An 18,236-nucleotide genomic window follows, 5' to 3' on the forward strand; every position below is an offset into this window, starting at 1 on the left:
ATGGCTTCCCCAGGTTTGCTCCACCACTTGAGTGCAGATGTTATACTTCGAGGGGAATTCATCCTCCAGGGAAGAACTCAGGTTCACGGGAGATGCTAATGCAGGCTCTGGAGGGCCACACAGTCCCAGGCCTAGACCCTGGCTGCTTACCCCTCTCCCCATACCCAGTGCTCTCCAGGGTCCACCTCAACTGTCCACTGTGAGTGGAGGGGCCTCAGACCTAGTAGATCCCACACTGAAGCTTCTTCCTGGTGGAGTGGGAGGGAGCCAGCCTGTTATAATCCTCTTTCTCCCTGGACGTCTGGCAGCAGTGGGTCAGGAAGGGCCAGGAGGACCACATTCCTCTCGGGAATCCTTTCTCCCAGAAGGCACTCTCTCCAAAGGCAATTCTGACTTTAATAACTTGCTCCTGGAACTTCAGCAAAGTCACAAATTAGAGTGCCCTGCCCCTCCAGTTTTCTCTCAAACAACAGAAACCATCACGGCACTGCCTCATGAAGAAGTGAGCCAGAAGAGCCTTTCCACTCCCTGCAATTGTCAAAAGCGCCCTAGGGAACACAGATGCAGCATTAGCCTCTGAAGGAGGCACGCGTCTACAGCCACAAGGCGTTTACACTTCGTGAACTTCATGAAGTGTAAAGGGAACATCTCCTGGTGCTACGGAAATGCTGGCAGAAAGAATGACTCTGGTAGAGACTGCAGGAGCAGAGTTCAGCCATCTGGTCCACCACACAGCTTCCTGCCCTGGTCCACTCTGGCACTCCTTGAGATCATTCTCTACACAGCAGGCAAATAAGCACTCTCCCACTTCTGCTCAGAAGTCTCCCATGAGCACCTGCACAAGCTGATTGTTCTCTACTCTTTGACGTGCATCCTTATTTATTTCTCTTTGGCTTCTGTTTTGTAATCGCATACAGCATTGAGTCATTTATATGTGTATTGCCTGTACCCCACCTCGTTAAAAAGTCCAGGTGGCAGGGCAGCCCCGGTGGCGCAGCGGTTTAGCGCCACCTGCAGCCCAGGGTGTGATCCTGGAGACCCTGAATCAAGTCCCACGTCAGGCTCTCTGTATGATGCCTGCTTCTCCTCCCTCTGCCTGTGTCTCTGCCTCTCTTTCTCTCTGTCTTTATGAATAAATAAATAAATAAAATCTTTTAAAAAAAAAAGTCCAGGTGGCAGAGACAAGATTTGTTGTCCTTATCAATCTACCTCCTAAAGGACAGGAAGGACTCAGAAGCTGTCTATTATAAATGAATATATGACATGTTCTGAGAATACTGGATCACGTGGATTTATTATGACGCAGGGCTCAAATACCTGGATATCAGGCAATTTAAATTCTCATTACCTACTCTTATAAGGTTATGTCAAAGATCAAAATAGCTAAAATCTAAGAAAAAGGGGGGCCACCTGGGTAGCTCAGTGGTTGAGCATCTGGCTTCGGCTCAGGGCGTGATCCCGGGGTCCCAGGACCAAGTCCCACATCAGGTTCCCTGCAGAGATCCTGATTCTCCCTCTGCCTGACTCTGCCTCTCTCTGTGTGTCTCTCATGAATAAATAACTAAAATCTTTTAAAAAGAGATCAAAATAAATTCTGTACAGCCCTACACAGACACAAGGGAGTTTCACTTCCCAGGAAGACACAACTAACACCATTCAGTCGGGTTAGTACCAATCTGATGCTATCTAGAGGAGGATTTAGAGAGAGAATCATGAACTACAGGAGACCATGAAGAATATGGTAATAATGTTGGGGGATGGATTGGACTGAATGGAGTGCTCATGGAAAGAGTAATAGAACAATGACTTCCAAACAGCACGCACGGTGGACACTTGATGGCAGGGGGAAATTACTGTTTTATTGGATGGCCTTATGATCAGGTTGAGAAGAAGGAAATCCTCATCATTTAAAAAAAATACTACCTGAGAATTTTAATTAAATGTTATGATGATAGTACAATTATGCTGATTTCTCTCAACAGATTAGTTTTTCCTGTGTTTGAACTTTATATAAATGGAATCAAACAGTGACATGCCTGCATATCACATATTCCTTCAATATTATTTATACATCCCAGAGATACTGTAGACAAGCTGGAAGACGGCTGCTGTAGGATGTATCCCTACAAGTGGGCTTGATGGAGCCTATATGTTACTAGACACCACATCTGTACGATGGTACCAGAATTTTATATCTTTGCCAAGTTCGTAAGTGAGCAAAACCATATCCTATGATAGTTTGCATCTGCATTTCTCACACTGTAAAAGAAACTGGTCTCTTTTCTGATGTTTAAAAGTCATTTGATCCTAGGGAGTCCACTAAAAACTATTGGATGTAATAAATTCAGCAAGGTTGCAGGATATAAGATCAATATACAGAAATCAATTGTGGTTTTGTATAGTAGCAATGAACAAACTAAAAGTGAGATTAAGGAAACCATTCCTACAACATGGATGGACCAGAAGGTATCATAAGTCAAATATATGATTTCACTTATATGCGGAATCTAAAAAACAACATAAAGTGGAAACAAACCATAAAAACAAAACAAACTGGTGGTTGTCAGAGGGGTGGGGGGCCGGGCACAGTGGGGGAAGGAGCAGGAGGTCCCAGCTCCCAGTTATGGAGTGAGTGAGTCCCGGGGATAATGGCACAACACGGGGCGTCCAGCCAGTGGTTCTGTGATGGTGTCATGCAGTGACAGGTGGCCCCTACACATTTGGGGAGCACAGACTTGTGGGGCGTCTGTGCCATGCACCTGACACTGATGTAACATTGTGTGTCAACTAGACATCACTTTTTTTAAAAAAATGAAAAGAAAGATGTAATTCAAAAGAAACTCCTCTTAGAGTAGATTTCAAAAAATAAAATAGGGATAAATCTAATAAAAGAAGTGCAAATTTTATACCCTGAAAACCACCAAACAGTGTAGAAATTAAAGAACTAAGGCATTGACTAAAAGACTTCATACTTACTGGTGGCAATACTCCCTGGATTGATCTATAATGGGTTCAGTGCAATCCCTGTCAAAATCCCAGCTGACATTTTTTTTTCCTTTTTGCAAACATTGACAAGTTGATCCTAACATTCGTATGCAAATTTAAGACATCCAGGATGGCCAAAGCAATATTGAAAAAGTTTGAGCAATCACCCTTCTCAATTGTAGAACTTCCTACAAAGCTACAGTAACAGAGACTTGGTGGTCCTGCCATAGGACTAGCTATACAGATAGATGGAATAAAACAGCCCAGAAATAAACCCTCATATGTACAATCAATTTTCGACAGGGTTACCAAGACCATGGAATGGGATGCCGGTCTTTACCATAAATGATACTGGGACAAGTGTATTTCATACATAAAAAAAAATGATGTTGGATCCCCCAACTCCACTATATGTTACATATTGACTCAAAACATGTCAAAGACCTAAATGTAAGAACTATAGAGTGCTTAGAAGAAAATATAGGTGTAAATCTTTGTGACCTTGGATTAGGGCAGAGGTTTCTCAACTACAATACCAAAAGCACAAGCAGTAAAAGGAAAAATAAACTGTGGATCACCTAAATTAAAACCTGAGCTCAGAGAACACCATCAAAAATGTGAAAAGAGGGGAGCCTGGGTGGCTCCCAGGGTCCTGGGATGGAGCCCCACACCAGGCTCCCTGCTCGGCAGGGGGAAGCTTGCTTCTCCTTCACCCTCTCCCTCTCCCTCGACTCTTGTGCTCACTCTGTCTCTCCAATAAATGAATATAACCTTTTTTTAAAGTGTGTAAAGAAAACCCACAGAATGGGAGAAAATATCTGAAAATCACATATTTGGAAAAGAACTTGCATATAGATCATGTAAAAGAACTTACAATAAAAAAACAACAATCAATCAAGAACGGACCACGTGTTGGAACAGATAATTCTCTCAAAACGATAAGCAAATGGTCAGTAAGCCCAGGAAAAGACATTCAATGTCATCAACTATCAGAAGGGCCACAGATGGTGTGATTCTCTTTAGACAAATGTCCAGAAATAGGCAAATGTATGAGAGAGAAAGTAGATTAGTGGTGGCCCAGGCCTGGGTACAGGAGTACTGCTTGTGATGGGTGCACAGCTATATGAATACACCAAACACCATTGAATTGTACACGTTAGGTGGGTGGACTGTTTGCTACATGAATTCTCTCTCAAAATAAGTTGCTAAATAAAAGAATAAAACAGAATAATGTCATTGGGCGGCTATTTCTTGCAAATTGTCCGTGGCCTTAGTCTTCTCTTCTACTTGGATTTTTGCTTTATTTTTCTCCCTGTTTGTAGGCACTCTTTACATGTTGCACAATATTAGCTTTATCATATGCTAACAAAATTTTTATCTGATTTTTTTGTCTGGCTTCTTATTTTGTTTCTGGGATTGCTTTTTTCCTGCAAAGGTTTGAAAGTTTTATACAAGTGGGGACGCCTGGGTGGCTTGAGTGGTTGAGCACCTGCCTTCGGCCCAGGGTGTGATCCTGGAGTCCGGGGATCGAGTTCCATATCAGGCTCCCTGCATGGAGCCTGCTTCTCTGCCTCTCTGTGTCTCTCATGAATGAATAAATAAAATCTAAAAAAAAAAAAAAAAAAAAAAATTTATACAAGCAGCTTTGGTAGTCTTACGTTGCCTCTTTTTTTTTTTTTTTTTTAACCATGTTTGGAAAGACCTTCCCTATCAGGAGATAATGCATTTCTCCCTCCCATGTTCAGAAACTTTTTTTGTTGTTTTTTTGGTTCTTTAGGAACTTAGAATTATACAATATAACTTTAAGCACTAGAAAAGAGTCGTTTTGACTTTGTCTTTAAACATTTGCCCATGTTTTTAATGTGGATTTCATTGTCCAATAGCCAACATCATTGATGTTCATCTTCTATCATGTTTAAATATTTGTCTGGGGCAGCCCCGGTAGCGCAGTGGTTTAGCACCGCCTGCAGCCCAGGGAGTGATCCTGGAGACCCTGGATCGAGTCTCACATCAGGCTCTCTGTATGATGCCTGCTTCTCTCTCTGCTCTCTGTCTCTATGAATAAATAAATAAAATCTTTTTTAAAAATTTAAAAAAAATATTTGGATCATTCACAGATGATGTCCCTAGAAATCCAAAACAAGATTTCCCAAGGGTCCCAAGAGAGAGAGAGAGATTGCCCTTGCTCCGAGGGGGCACGCCGTTTTTACTGTGCTAGAGCCAAGAGCCCGCACCCCACTCCCATGTTCACCTCAAGAGCATAAAGGCATAAAAGCTCACTTCTTTGATTTGAAAAATGAGAATAATTAGCCCACAGTGGGAGAGATTACATCTGTGAAGCCAAAGTGCATGCGAAGTGACCCTGGGCCACAACTTTTCACAATGTCCCTTCCAGGAAATGGACCAGCTTCAGTTTGGGTGCGTGTGAGGGTGGTATCCCAATGAGGGTGATGCTAGGCCCCAGCACACCTCCTCCGGGTGTGAGGCTGACGTGGGCAGAGCAAAGCTGAGGTCCGCGGGGAGCACCAGCATTCCAGGGGACCACACACGTCCAGGGCCCCCCTGCTGCGCAGCCCGTGATCAGGACCAGACCAACACACAGGCCCTCTGCTGAGACTCTAGCCCGTGGCCTACATGGCGCAGAGCTGAGAGCCTCCTGCCGTGGGCTTTGCCAAACTCCAACTCAGGCCCCATATCTTTCCGGGCATTGGCAGACTTCAGGACCTGGGAGGATGAGGAGAGCATCCTGACCTCAGGAGGCCAGGGCCGGCTGACCTCATCTCCAACCCCTGCACCCCCGGGTCCCTGTGTCCTTGATGTCGGCTGTTTGAGTCTGAAGCCTGGCCTGTAGGGCTCCCATTTCTGTCTCAAACCACCATCCCTACCTGCAAAACTTGGAAGCCCACTTTGTCCATCAGATGGCAAGAGTTGTGCTCTCTTTCATTCTTCTGACCCCCCTCCATTGAGGCAGGGGTGTTCACAGGTTCTAAACAGTTGGATTCCAAACATGTTTGATCAGCAGCTAAAAGCCCCAGGCCTCCCCACGTGGAGTGGGCTTCGTGTGAGTGTCCAGGCTGCTGCACGTCAATACGGGAAAGCTGGGGCGCCTGGGGGGGCTCAGATGGTAGAGCGTCTGCCTTCGGCTCAAGTAGTGAACATGGGGTCCTGGTATGGGGTCCCTCGTTTTGAGCGGGGGGTTGGGGGGGTCCTCACTCAGAAGGGAACCTGCCACTCCCTCTGCCTCTGCCCCTCCTCTTGCGTGTTCTCTCTCTCTCAGTCTCTCTCTGAAATAAATAAATAAAATCTTAAAAAAAGAATACACATAAGACTGGCAAAACACCGCTTTCCCCGCTGCTGTGGATGTGAGTTAAATGTGGCGTGGGTCAGCCAGCCAGCAGCCAGTGCACGGCGGCACCATGCTGATGGTGACACTGGTGACTGACGTGCTGATGGTGACACGCGTATCACTTACACGTATTCCCATCTGACTGTGACTCCACCTCCCCTGGAAATGTGGCTCCCCAGCCACTCAGGAAATGTTTGCTTCCGCAGCGCAGGGGGCGCCTGCTGCCCAGGCCTCCTTATCCCAGAAAGAAGAGCAGGTCACCAGCATGGTCAGAGCCCGAGCTGTCCACACACAGCCTCCTTTCTTCCACCGCGAACTTTCTTGCTCCCACCCTCCAACCTTCCAGGCCACACAACTCCCCACACCGCCTCTCTACCTGCCAGGTGGGGGGTTGCCCCTTCAGGATTCACCCAATAAAGCCAGTCAGATCTTGAGGTTTGCTTGGTTGAGTTTTGTGATTAACTAGTGAGAGGGAGAGCTTTCAGTATGCCCAGGCTGCTGCCATCAGTGGACCTGGTCTCCAGGTCGTGAGTTCAAGCCCCATGTTAGGTATAGACATTACTTAAAAAAAATAAATCTGCCCAGGAGAGATGGATTCTGGTTCTCAAGGACAAATGTCAGCTGGTCCCTACAAAGGGCAAATGACTCCCCAGCTGCCCTGGGTCACCACCTGTGCTGCAGGCAGGCAGGGAGCAGGACCCTGGGTGGGGGAGGCTGCTCCCAAGCCCTCCCCCTGGATTGCAGATAAACAGCTGGACTTCTGAGTCCAGCTCTCCTGTGATAAGAAAGGACAGGTGGCAGCATTCACTTTTTAAAACACTTTCTTATTGGAAAAGTGATCTTGCTTGTTGAGCAATACACAAGGAATACCAGAGATGTGTACCATGAGCTCGCCTCCACTGCTCAGGGGCCACTCCTGTTGACCTCCGGAGGACTTCTTTCATCAGAAAAGTCACTTCTTAGGCAGCCCGGGTGGGGCTCAGTGGTTTAGCGCCACCTTCAGCCCAGGGTGTGATTCTTGAGACTGTGGATGGAGTCCCATGTCGGGTTCCCAGCATGGAGCCTGCTTCTCCCTCTGACTCTCTCTCTCTCTCTGTGTGTGTCTCTCATGAATAAATAAATAAAATCTTAAAAAAAAAAAGGAAAAGTCACTTCCTTTCAAAGCACAGGTTTGGATATCCTTGAGGGTGGCTCCCTACACACACTCAAGCTACATTGTGGGGCAAGCTTTGTTTTTTAAAGTCAATATTCGCTTTGCCAAAGGGATGAATATAAAGTTCATGAATTTTAAAAATGTAAAAACCCAGTTCTTCAAGTTAAACTTATAATTCTTATTACTCTATTTAGTATCTAACAGTTATACTAGTTTTTAAAAATATATTTTATTTATTTGACAGAGAGTATGCACGAGCGGGGTTATGGGCAGAGGCAGAGGGGGGAGCAGGGTCCCTGCTGAGCAGGGAATCTGATGTGGAACTAGATCCCAGGACTCTGAGATCATGGACCTGAGCCGAGGGCAGACGTGTCACCAACTGAGCCCCCCAGGAGCCCTATTTACACACTTTAATTTGAAATCATGAGACTATTGTGTCCCAAGTCCTTAAACTTTAAAAATGCCTAAAATACCAAGCATGTACAAGACTGTTAATACTGTGTGTGTCCTCGGGTCCACATCTATGTTTAAATCTTGAAATCCATTCACACAGCAAAGACAGGAGAGGGGTAAGGATGCCCTTCCCAAGCAGAGGTGATCCCTCCACCCCAGAAAAACTACATGACCTTCTCAAAATGAGGGACATGTTTCTGTGCCAAAGGGCCTCCCAGCCCATGTCCCCAGGACTCAAGTTAAATGATCTGCAGCCTCCCCTGTAAGGCAGTAGCTAGCCTCTTTGTGTGTGGTGTTGTTGCCTTTTGCGGCTGTAAGATATTATGTGGCATTTCTTGGATCCTGTATGTCTGGGGGCCCTCATTCTGCATCCACAAATGCTGAGGTCTCTAGAAGGAGTTCCAGACATGCCATCCAGAAATATGCCTCTTTGGTATATTGATCATCTTGAACTGAAGGCACTTGAAGACCTAAGGCGGGAAGAGGCCTTCTCTGAAGTCCCCTCATCAGCCCCAGAGGGCAGCTTGGGTATCCTGGATCCTGAGGGTTCCGGGCACCAGGAACCCCAGCTCTTGTCCGAGCAGAGTCGCCCAGAGGCTGCAACCACTGCCAGACACACTTTGTCCCAATCTGTTGTCAAAGACTAAAAGTGCAGTCATCACTGTGCTCCTTCTGCTCCAGGTTGTGGAGTTCTGCTTTTTGTTCTTGCTTGCCTGAGCTGTGGGTTTACAGTATTCGTCCAATCCCCCCACCCTCCCCCCCTACTCGGTACTTCTGGGCTCAAATCACAGAATTACTGGGCAGCATTCATGGTGTGCAGCTCACTGGTGCGCTTGCACTTTGGACACTTTTGTTCGGTCTTTGCTAACCTTTCTTCCACATTGTCTGAGTGGCCACAAATCCCATCGGTGCAGTTTTCATGTTAGATGTTGTGTTTTCATTTCTCAAAGGTCTTTCTGTTTGGGTCCCTTTTTCTAGATCTGTTTTGTACACATGCATTCCCTGAGCTCCCGTGCACGTTTGGAGTCTATCAGAGTGTCCACCGGTTCTTGCACTGGTGTCCTCCTGGATCTGTCTCCACTGACTCATTTCTCTAATAATCATGAGTAATATCTTCCTCCTTCTTTGCATATTTAGAAATATTTTATTGCTTCAGAGATATGGTAAATATGCCCCTGGGTGCAGGATTATTTATTTTATTATTATTTTTTTAAATCCCTTGAGATATTCTTAGCCTTTTCTGTGGTGTTTCCTGAAGGTGGTGGAAAGGGCTTGACCTTCAGAGGCTTATTTATTCTGGAGTCGCCAGCAGGACAATACCCTTTTGAATACCTTCCTCAACACGTGGTTTCTTGGGAGTCCTTCCAGGCTCATTGGTGGACCATGAATTAGCCCTGGCCTGAGTGAGCCTGGGGACGGCTCCCCAGGGCCGATCTCTCTCTGGCCTTCATCCGCTTGTGCACTCACTTTTCAGAAGCCAGTGGAGTCTGCAGACAGATTCCTGGAACTGGCTGCTGCCCTGTGAAGCCGAGCCCCTTGGCTGCCCTCCCTTAGGGGGGCTGCTCTTGGCTCTGTGGCCAGCAAACTCTCCAGGTAGGAATCCAGGGGCCACCGTCTGGCCTACCTGCTCCCCAGTGGCTGACTCAGGTGCTTTCCTATACTTGGTATGCATTCTGGTAGGGTGAGGCCAGGGACAGATTCTATGCCTGTTACCACACTCTTACTAGAAGGAGAACACTCCCTTTGTGGCCTCTCCATGGCTGGTCCTCCAGGACCCTCAGGCTGGCTGACTGTGGGGCCATGGATGACCCCCTGCAGCCGACCTCGGGGGCTACCCACCCTCCAGAGGCACACTCTTCCTCTTAAACTCGTCTCCCTGGTGCATCATACACAAGCTGTGTGCTGCCCCAGGAAACAAACTCAAGAGCAATACAATCCATACTCTAGTTTAAATAAAAGCCACAGGAATATGAGTTCATTAACAATCCTATCCATGGCAGGAACAAATGCCATGTTGCTTAGCTTGCCTTTGGTCTAGAACACTCACAGCAAAATTATCATTACCATAGGATTCTTGATCCCATATTCGTTTTATTGCATTTGGCAGAAGATCCTCCTCTTTGTTGGTATCATGTTGGTATTCATGTAAAACCATTCTTACTAATAAATCTTTGTTGGGGATCCCTGGGTGGCGCAGCGGTTTGGCGCCTGCCTTTGGCCCAAGGCGCGATCCTGGAGACCCGGGATCGAATCCCACGTCAGGCTCCCGGTAGCATGGAGCCTGCTTCTCCCTCTGCCTGTGTCTCTGCCTCTCTCTCTCTCTCTCTGTATGACTATCATAAATAAATAATAAAAAAAAAAACTAATAAATCTTTGTTTTTTAAGGTTTTTTTTTAAGTTTTTTTTTTTAATTTTTAAGTCATCCCTACATCCAAATCAGGGCTCAAACTCACAACCCCGAGATCAAGAGTCACCTGCCCCACTGACTGAGCCAACCAGGCATCCCTAGTAAAGCTTTTTTAACCCTGTGGTGAGCCCAGCACTGGGCTGCAGGTGTCTCTTTATTTCATCATAGCAGACAACCTGCTTCCCGCTTGGGCATGGAAAACGTGTGGTAAACATGTCAGCCACTCATACAGTACTTCAAGTGAACCAAAGGCTCATTTGTGGTAGAAAATTAAAAATTACCTGGCTGTCAAGAGAACAAAGGGACAAGGAAAGGTAGAAGATTCACCAGAACATGTTCCAACAGCAGGTGTGCTTTTTACGAAGGTGAGTAGCCAAAGCTCTTGTCTTTTAAAGCATCTTGTCAGTACATCCAACATAATGTCAAGACAAGATGAGTGTATGAATGTGGGGAGGCCACTTTGGATCCATTTTAATCATTAATCCATTTATGTCCTAAGGGCGGTGCTCCTTCTGATACAATCCAACTCATTCCGAAATGTGATCCCCACATTATAGCATAATAGGTGATCAAATACTTTGGACCCCAGCCACCCCAGCATTCGTCGAGCATCTCTGCTGTGTTCGGTTCTGATAGATGTGTCCTTACATCCAGGGGCTTCTGAGAGACAGGCAATGAATGACCAGGTAAGTTGTCCATCCACCTACAAGAGAAAGCTGGTGAGCTTCCAGGTCTAACAAAACACTCAGTAATGTCCTCCAAGTTTCCACCCTGTAACGAGTACGTTTTTTCACAAATTTCATTACAATAACTGTAAAAGACTTGTTGACAAAGCATTGAAAGTATTTTTACTAATGCTGTCCATATGCTCTTCTGTGTAACTCCTGTATCTCTGGTCACTGCATCTGGAGACGGATTGTGCTCATCAGGAGGAGACAATTACAACAGTAATAGGAAGACTTCGATGGGGCAAATACCACCCTGGCCAACCTAAAACCATCACAGCATGTAATAACAGTAAAATACAAACAATGTTCCAAAAGAAGCTATAAAAATTCCAGCACAATTAAACAGTATCATCCCCTAGCATGCAGATCCCTAGAAGATGTTTGCTGCCTTTTTCTTTTTGCAGGAGAGGTAATCTTTTACGCCAAAGGAATAGAAATAACAGAGTCTGCAATGTACTTCTACCAGGATCTCTTCCTCTGCCCTCATTCCTTCAATAAGTATTTACTGGGTGCCAAGGATGACGTCGCTTAACAGGATGCAAATAATCCCTGGAAACAGTGAAATGCAGCTACAGCAAAAAGCACAAAGCTGGGGCGCCTGGGTGGCTCAGTGGTTAAGCATCTGCCTTCAGCTCAGGGCATGATCTCGGGGTCCTGGGATCGAGTCCCACATCAGGCTCCCCACATCGAGCCTGCTTCTCCCTCTGCCTGTGTGTCTGTGTCTTTCATGAATAAATAAATAAAGTATCTTTAAAAATAAAAAATAAAGTGTGCGGTTCCATATTCTTGCTGTATTTACAGAGTTGTGCAACCATCACTACAATCAGTTTACAATCTATTTATAGCATTAGTAGTGTCTCCCCGTTCCCTCCTCCCCCTGGCCTGGGCAACCACTGATTTACTCTCCATATCTGAGGATTTACCTGTTCTGGACATTTCATATAAACAGAATCCTACAAGACGTGGTTTTCTGTGACTGGCTCCTCCCACTCAGCGTGTTTTCAGGCCTCATCCACGTGTTAGCAGGTGTCAATGCTTCCTTCCTTGTTATCATAGAATAATAATAATTCAGCCTACGGATCACAGTTTGTCTATTCACTCATCAGTTGATGGACATTTGCATCATTCTCTTTGGGGGTGATTATGAAAAATGCTGCCCCGAGCATTTGTGTACAAGTTTTCACATTGTCTCACACTTGTATCTCTCCAGGTTGGTGCTTAGGAATGAGCTGCCAGTCACGTAGTAACACCGCGTTGATCACTTTGAGGGACCACAGAAGTGGCTGGTTCTGTTCCATACTCCCACCAGGAAATTTATCATTAACCCATGTTGAAGTTTCTCCGAAGCTTTTTCTGCAATGCTTGACATGATCATGTGATTTTTTCCCCCTCTTTTCACCGTTAGTTTAGTGGATTACCTTGATTGCTTTTCAAACATTGAACCAGTCTCACATCCCTGGAACCAACTCTACAGGTCATGGTGTGCAATTTTCAATACGCTGTCAAATTTTACTTGCTAATATTTTAAGGATTTTTGCACTTCTACTCAAGAGGGAGATTAGTCTGTGGTTTTTTATCTTTGTTTGTTTGTATTTTCTTTGTCTGGCTCTGGTATCAAGGTGATACTAACTTCATAAAATGATTCAGGAGGAGTTCCCAGCTCTGCTATGTTTCTGAAATAGACTGTAAAATTGGGGTTCATCCTTTAAACATTTGGAGGAAGTCTCCAATGGAACCATCTGGCCCTAAATATTTCTTTTTTGAGAGTTTTAAATTACGGACTCTGTTTCTTTAGGAGTTATGTGGCTCTTCAAACAATCCGTTTCATGATAGGGGAGTCATGGTGGTTTCCCTAACCCTGGTTTCCCTCACTAAGTACAACGTGTTTACTGGATGTTGAACGTGAAACAAACATGACGAGACTCTGAAAGCTGCAGAGAAGAAGGCTGATCGGCGAGGGACCTGGGGACCCGACAGGTGGCTGCATGGTGAGACCCCTGAGTTTACTTTGCCTTGTAATCGACCAACTATAGTCTACACTTACTTCATTACTTTTTCTATTTCTTTCTTTCTTTCCTTCTTTCTTTTTTTGGCTATTATTTTATTTCAAAGAAATATATGTCTTTGTGTTTACTTTAATTACATTCGAGAAACTACTCGGGGGTCAGACACCATGCCAGGTCTCGACACTATACAAGTATCTCTTCCCACAAATAGTTGACAATCTAATCATAGCAATAGTCACATAATGTTTTAAAATCCAGTGTTTTAAAGAAAATTTGGGATATAATAAGATCAACCGATCAGGAGGGGATTCTGGCTAAACCGGCCCCATGTGACAGGTGACCCACACATCTCCAGCATCTTTGCTGCCGAGCGCCCATGTCCAACAGTCTGGACACCCGTCCCACTGTCCCATTCTAACGAGTGTCAGAATAATCTTTTCTTTAAAAGGGCCGTGGTCTTAAAAAGTTTGAATTGGATTTTCTAAGCTTTGAGAGGTTAGGAAAAAAATCTAACGCATGGTCAGATTTTCATTATAAGGCTTAGACTAGTGATTCCTTCTCATGGGATTGGGGACATCTTGGCACCTTGGCATATTGACTATTTTAAGTTGAAGGGATTTGAGATATGCCAAGTGCTGGCAGAGTTCTCTGACCCCACCCCCCACCCCCCCCACCCCCAACCCTGAAGCTGGGCATGAGGCCCTTGCATTAGAGGAGCCCTCCGTATGCCTGGAGGAGGGTGCTGAGAAGGTCACGGCAACTTTCTTCTTCCTTCACACTTCCTTAGGAGAGCTATATTGGGTTTTCTGTTATGAGCCAACAAGTGAAATTAAATTAATGGCAACTCATTATTCCCCAAATAGAAAGTAGACTAGAGACCCGGCTCCTTTACGGCCCTGCTGCAGCTCCAATTCCTGCTAGAGTTGGCCTTGTTTGTCTCCCAAGGTGGAAATACCAGCAGTGCCTGCACCTCGGAGTCTCCTGGGAAAAACAAGCCAAACATCTGATTTCCCAGCCCTGGCCCAGAAATTCCGATTGCTGGTGATTGGCCTGGGCTCCCACTGGAGCACCCCGGTGGTGCTTTCGGGGAGGCAGAAAAGGAGCCCTGGCTGGGGCGGGGGCCCAGAATCTGCACCCATCTGCAGGTTCTCTGGGGCAGGTGCACTGGGGGTTGTCGGGGGCCAGGGATAGGGAGATAGAGCTGCAAACAAAATCCTCTCACACCCCAGAACATCACTCCGTAAGAGTAGAAGAGAAAGAAAACAATGCTGCTCAGATAATCATTAAACCCACGACCAACGGACAGCCACTAGCAGTGCCCCAGGGACAGAGGGAAATTGCAGACAAGCCACACTTGGGGCAGGTTTGCCATTGGAGTCAGGTGAAAAGTCCAGCCCACCCCCTCCCACTGCTTCCTTGGCTGTGAAAGACTCTCATACATTTACTTTTTAAAAGATTTTATTTTTTTTTAAAGAAAGATGTTATTTATTTATTTATGAGAGACACTGAGAGAGAGAGAGAGACAGGCAGAGGGAGAAGCTGGCTCCCTGCGGGGAGCCAATGTGGGACTCGATCCCAGGACCCCAGGATCACACCCTGAGCTGAAGGCAGAAGCTCAACCGCTGAGCCCCCCAGATGCCCCAGACTTCTGCACATTTAAAATAGGACAGAACAGAGGCATTCTGAAAGAAAAGGGCAGGGAGAATGTCTCCTCCCATATTTCTCAGGACCTTGAAGACTCTTCTTTTCAGCCTGTGCTTGTGTCACGGCCTGGGTAAGCCGTGTGGCAGGGCTAGCACCCTGGCTGGCGAGGCCCTGTCCCTCCTGCACCTGCTGAGGTATAAGCTCACCCAGTACTCCACCAAGACAAGGGCCATGCGGGCATCCTCCACCAGTCCACCTGTACCCCCAGCCAGCAGGATAGCATCGGTGCCCCAGGAGGACCAGCTCAGCCTCTGTCCTAAGATTTGGCAGGGTTGGGGCCTGCGGTGAGGGTGGCAAGCAGCCCAGGACTGTGCTCACAGCAACTAGCACCCTACCTGGCTGGCCTTGTGTCCAGATGAGAGCTTGAGGGAGAGGATGGCAGGATCCCGGCTACCAGACTTCACACGCTGAGTGACTCTGTGTCACCCAGAGCGTTGTCTGCTGGCCACGGTTGGGCTGGTAGGTAGGGATATTTCCCCTGGGCCCAGTGCCCTGGATGGCTTCCCAGCAGCTGTGGGCTTGTATCATCCTCGGGGGGAGGTCATGCTCAGCAGCAATGCTCAAGTCAGACACTTGGCTGTTTATTTGTTTTGTTTTTAGATTTTATTTACTTGAGAGAGAGAGAGAACATAAGCAGGATGAGGGGCAGAAGAAGAGGGAGAAGCGGACTCCTCGGTGAGCAGGGAGCTTGATGTGGGACTCCATCCCAGGACCCCAGGATGGTGACCTGAGCAGAAGGCAGACGCTTCACTGACGGAAACCCCAGGTGCCCCAACACTTGGCCTTTTCATGGAAGCAAATATCGAGTTCTCACATCTAATAGAAGGACTGGTAAGAAACTCCCAGTGTCGCCGTGGAAGGTGGTCCCGTCCTTAAGAAATGTCTCCTCAAACAAGCTAAGTGGCACCACTTACCTAATCCGGCCATTTGGGAACACCAGTTCTACTCTCAGCTGCAGAGAGATCTAGAACAACCCACCTACCGCAGCAGGAAACCTAAGGAGGCTTTTCAACATGCTTGTTTCTTCTGCGTCCTCTCGCAGAGTCTGGAAAACCTGTGCCCTGAGACGTGTATCCTTCGGGTGGCTACCCGTTTGCTCCCTGGCTGGCCCGGTGCCCGGACCAGCTGAGGGCAGTGAAACCGGCACCTGTGGCCGGTAACCGAGAGTGAGGGTGGCCCTGCAGGTGTCTCACACACACACATCAAGCAGAGGGCAGGTCTACTCATGGTTCTCAACACCCTTGTCTTTCCTTCCCTTTAAATTCCCCTCAAAACACTGCCTTCTGCTTTTCTGTCTCCTGTTTTGTCACAGAAGCTGCAGATCGAAGGGTGAGAGCAGCTTTATCCACATTCCTATGACCTTTTTTTTTATAATTTTTCTTTTTATTTATTTACTTTTCCAGTTTTGGTGGGAAATAATTGACATACATCACCGTACACGTTTAAGGATGCACTGTGGTGGCCCGATTCACGTATTCTATGAAATGATCACGATAGGTTCAGGTGACCCATCTTCCCACACAGGCACGGTAATGTCCGGCCTTTCGAAGGAATGTGTTTCTGGCCCGCACCCACCTTGCCGGCACGAGCACCAGCTATTTGTAAAACTGCTGTTTGTTGGAACGTTTTATTGCCAAGAAACAGTTTCACAACTACGAGCCGATCTCTTTGCTGGACCGTTTGTCTTTCTATGTCTCCGGTGTATCCCTTGGAAGCAGACTTATTTGTTTGAGAGCAGCTGTAGATTCACAGCAACATTAAGAGTTAGGTGCAGAGATTCCCACCAACCGCCCCATGCAGCCTCCCCATGGGATGGTCCTCCTGGTGCCGAATAACATTCCATTGTCTGAGACACTAGCTGCTTCCAAAATTTCTCTACTAGGCGCTACCTGTCACGCTGCAGGGCAGGGAAGTGTCACGCAGGGATGAGGATGCTAGATTTGGGCTGCGACTATGCTTTCGTTCTCTTCCTCAAGGGGTGTGGAACCCCAACACGCAGGAGGTAATTTTAGGGGGTGTCATGTGACCTCCTGGCAACAGAACCCTAATTGGCAATCGGCAAAAGAAACAAGTTTCCTCACTGTTTTTTCAAAGCTCTTTTCTATCCCCTTACCCTTCCTTCTGGCCCATGCAATGCTCTCTGCCTGGGACAGACTAAATTTTGTTGAGTCTTTCAACATTCACCCCAAAATTCACAGGGCTCCTGCGGGTGCCGATTATTGCTGAAGGCTTGTCGTAGCTAAGTAATAGAAGCTGGCATTTATGGAGCACCTACTGTGTGTGCCTGATGCCCTAAGGATTCCACACCTGCTGACTCATGGGCATGTCACTGTGGTCTCCACTGAGTATTGTGTGGATGGAGAAGTCGCTCCCAGCTCCTCAGCCGGAGCCACACAGCCAGAAACTGCCATCCTGGTGCCACGTGGCTCCCTCCCGCCACGACTCCCTGGAGGGCAGAGCCATACTTGGCCACCCTTCAGAACACACCACCCCCCAAGAGGCTACTTTGACATAAGGATTGAGCTAAAGACAATTGAGAAAAGGCAGATGCCAAATAGAGCCCTCGCCCTCCCGCCCTCCCGCCCTCCCGCCCTCCCGCCTGTAAAATCCCCAGGTGTGAAGGAGAGTCTACATGACAAAGCTGCTCTACAGCTGCCTTGGGAGTCAGCTTGGGGACACCTGTTCCTGAGCCTGCACCCTCCCCACAGATGGACAGGTGTTTGTCCGGTTGCCACAAGGGTCCCCGCAGTACCGCACACCCGAGTACCTGTGTGATTTTGTCTTGCAGGCCTGGCTCCCAAGGGGGTGACGCAGGCCCAGTGGTTGAGCCAGAAGGAAGCCAAGGAAGCACTGGTCCTGCCCCACGAAATGTGCCTTCCTCACAGTGGGGCTGGGTACTGCCCCCCTCCATGACCTGGGGGGGAGGGTGACCCTGAATATGGAAGAGCAGCTGCAGAGAGGAGGCGGTGCTGTGGGCGCCCCAGAGCTCTGGCCAGGGTGTCTCCGTGCACATCCTGGGGCTGAAAGCGCTTGTCCAGTCACCAACCCTAACTCCTATTACTGAACGTCTGACATGCGTTAGGACTCCATCAGCACATATGGGTTACACATCAGGGCAAGGGGACTGGTCCTGGGTCAGGAAAGAAGGAGGAAGGTCAGTGAGGGCTGCCGACTTCTCAGAGGGTTCCCTGACACCCCCGCTTTGCCCCAGAGCCCTGGAGTGCCACAGCCCTGCCTCCCCCTCCATGTGCCCACCCGACCAGTGGACTCAAGGCCTGGCTCAAGCAGGAAGGCCGTGCAGTCTAGGGGTCAGTGTGCAGACACCCCCCGCCCTCAGGGGACCCCGTGGGGATGGAGCCATCCTGCAGGTGGGAGCAGAGGAGTGTGCGGCCCACCAAGCCCTCTGGGCCCTCCTGCCTCCCAACCCCCCCAGCCCCTGCCATGCCCTCTGCGC

Source organism: Nyctereutes procyonoides, unplaced genomic scaffold, assembly GCF_905146905.1.
Source record: "Nyctereutes procyonoides isolate TBG_1078 unplaced genomic scaffold, NYPRO_anot_genome, whole genome shotgun sequence".
In the NCBI taxonomy this organism is placed as follows: domain Eukaryota; kingdom Metazoa; phylum Chordata; class Mammalia; order Carnivora; family Canidae; genus Nyctereutes; species Nyctereutes procyonoides.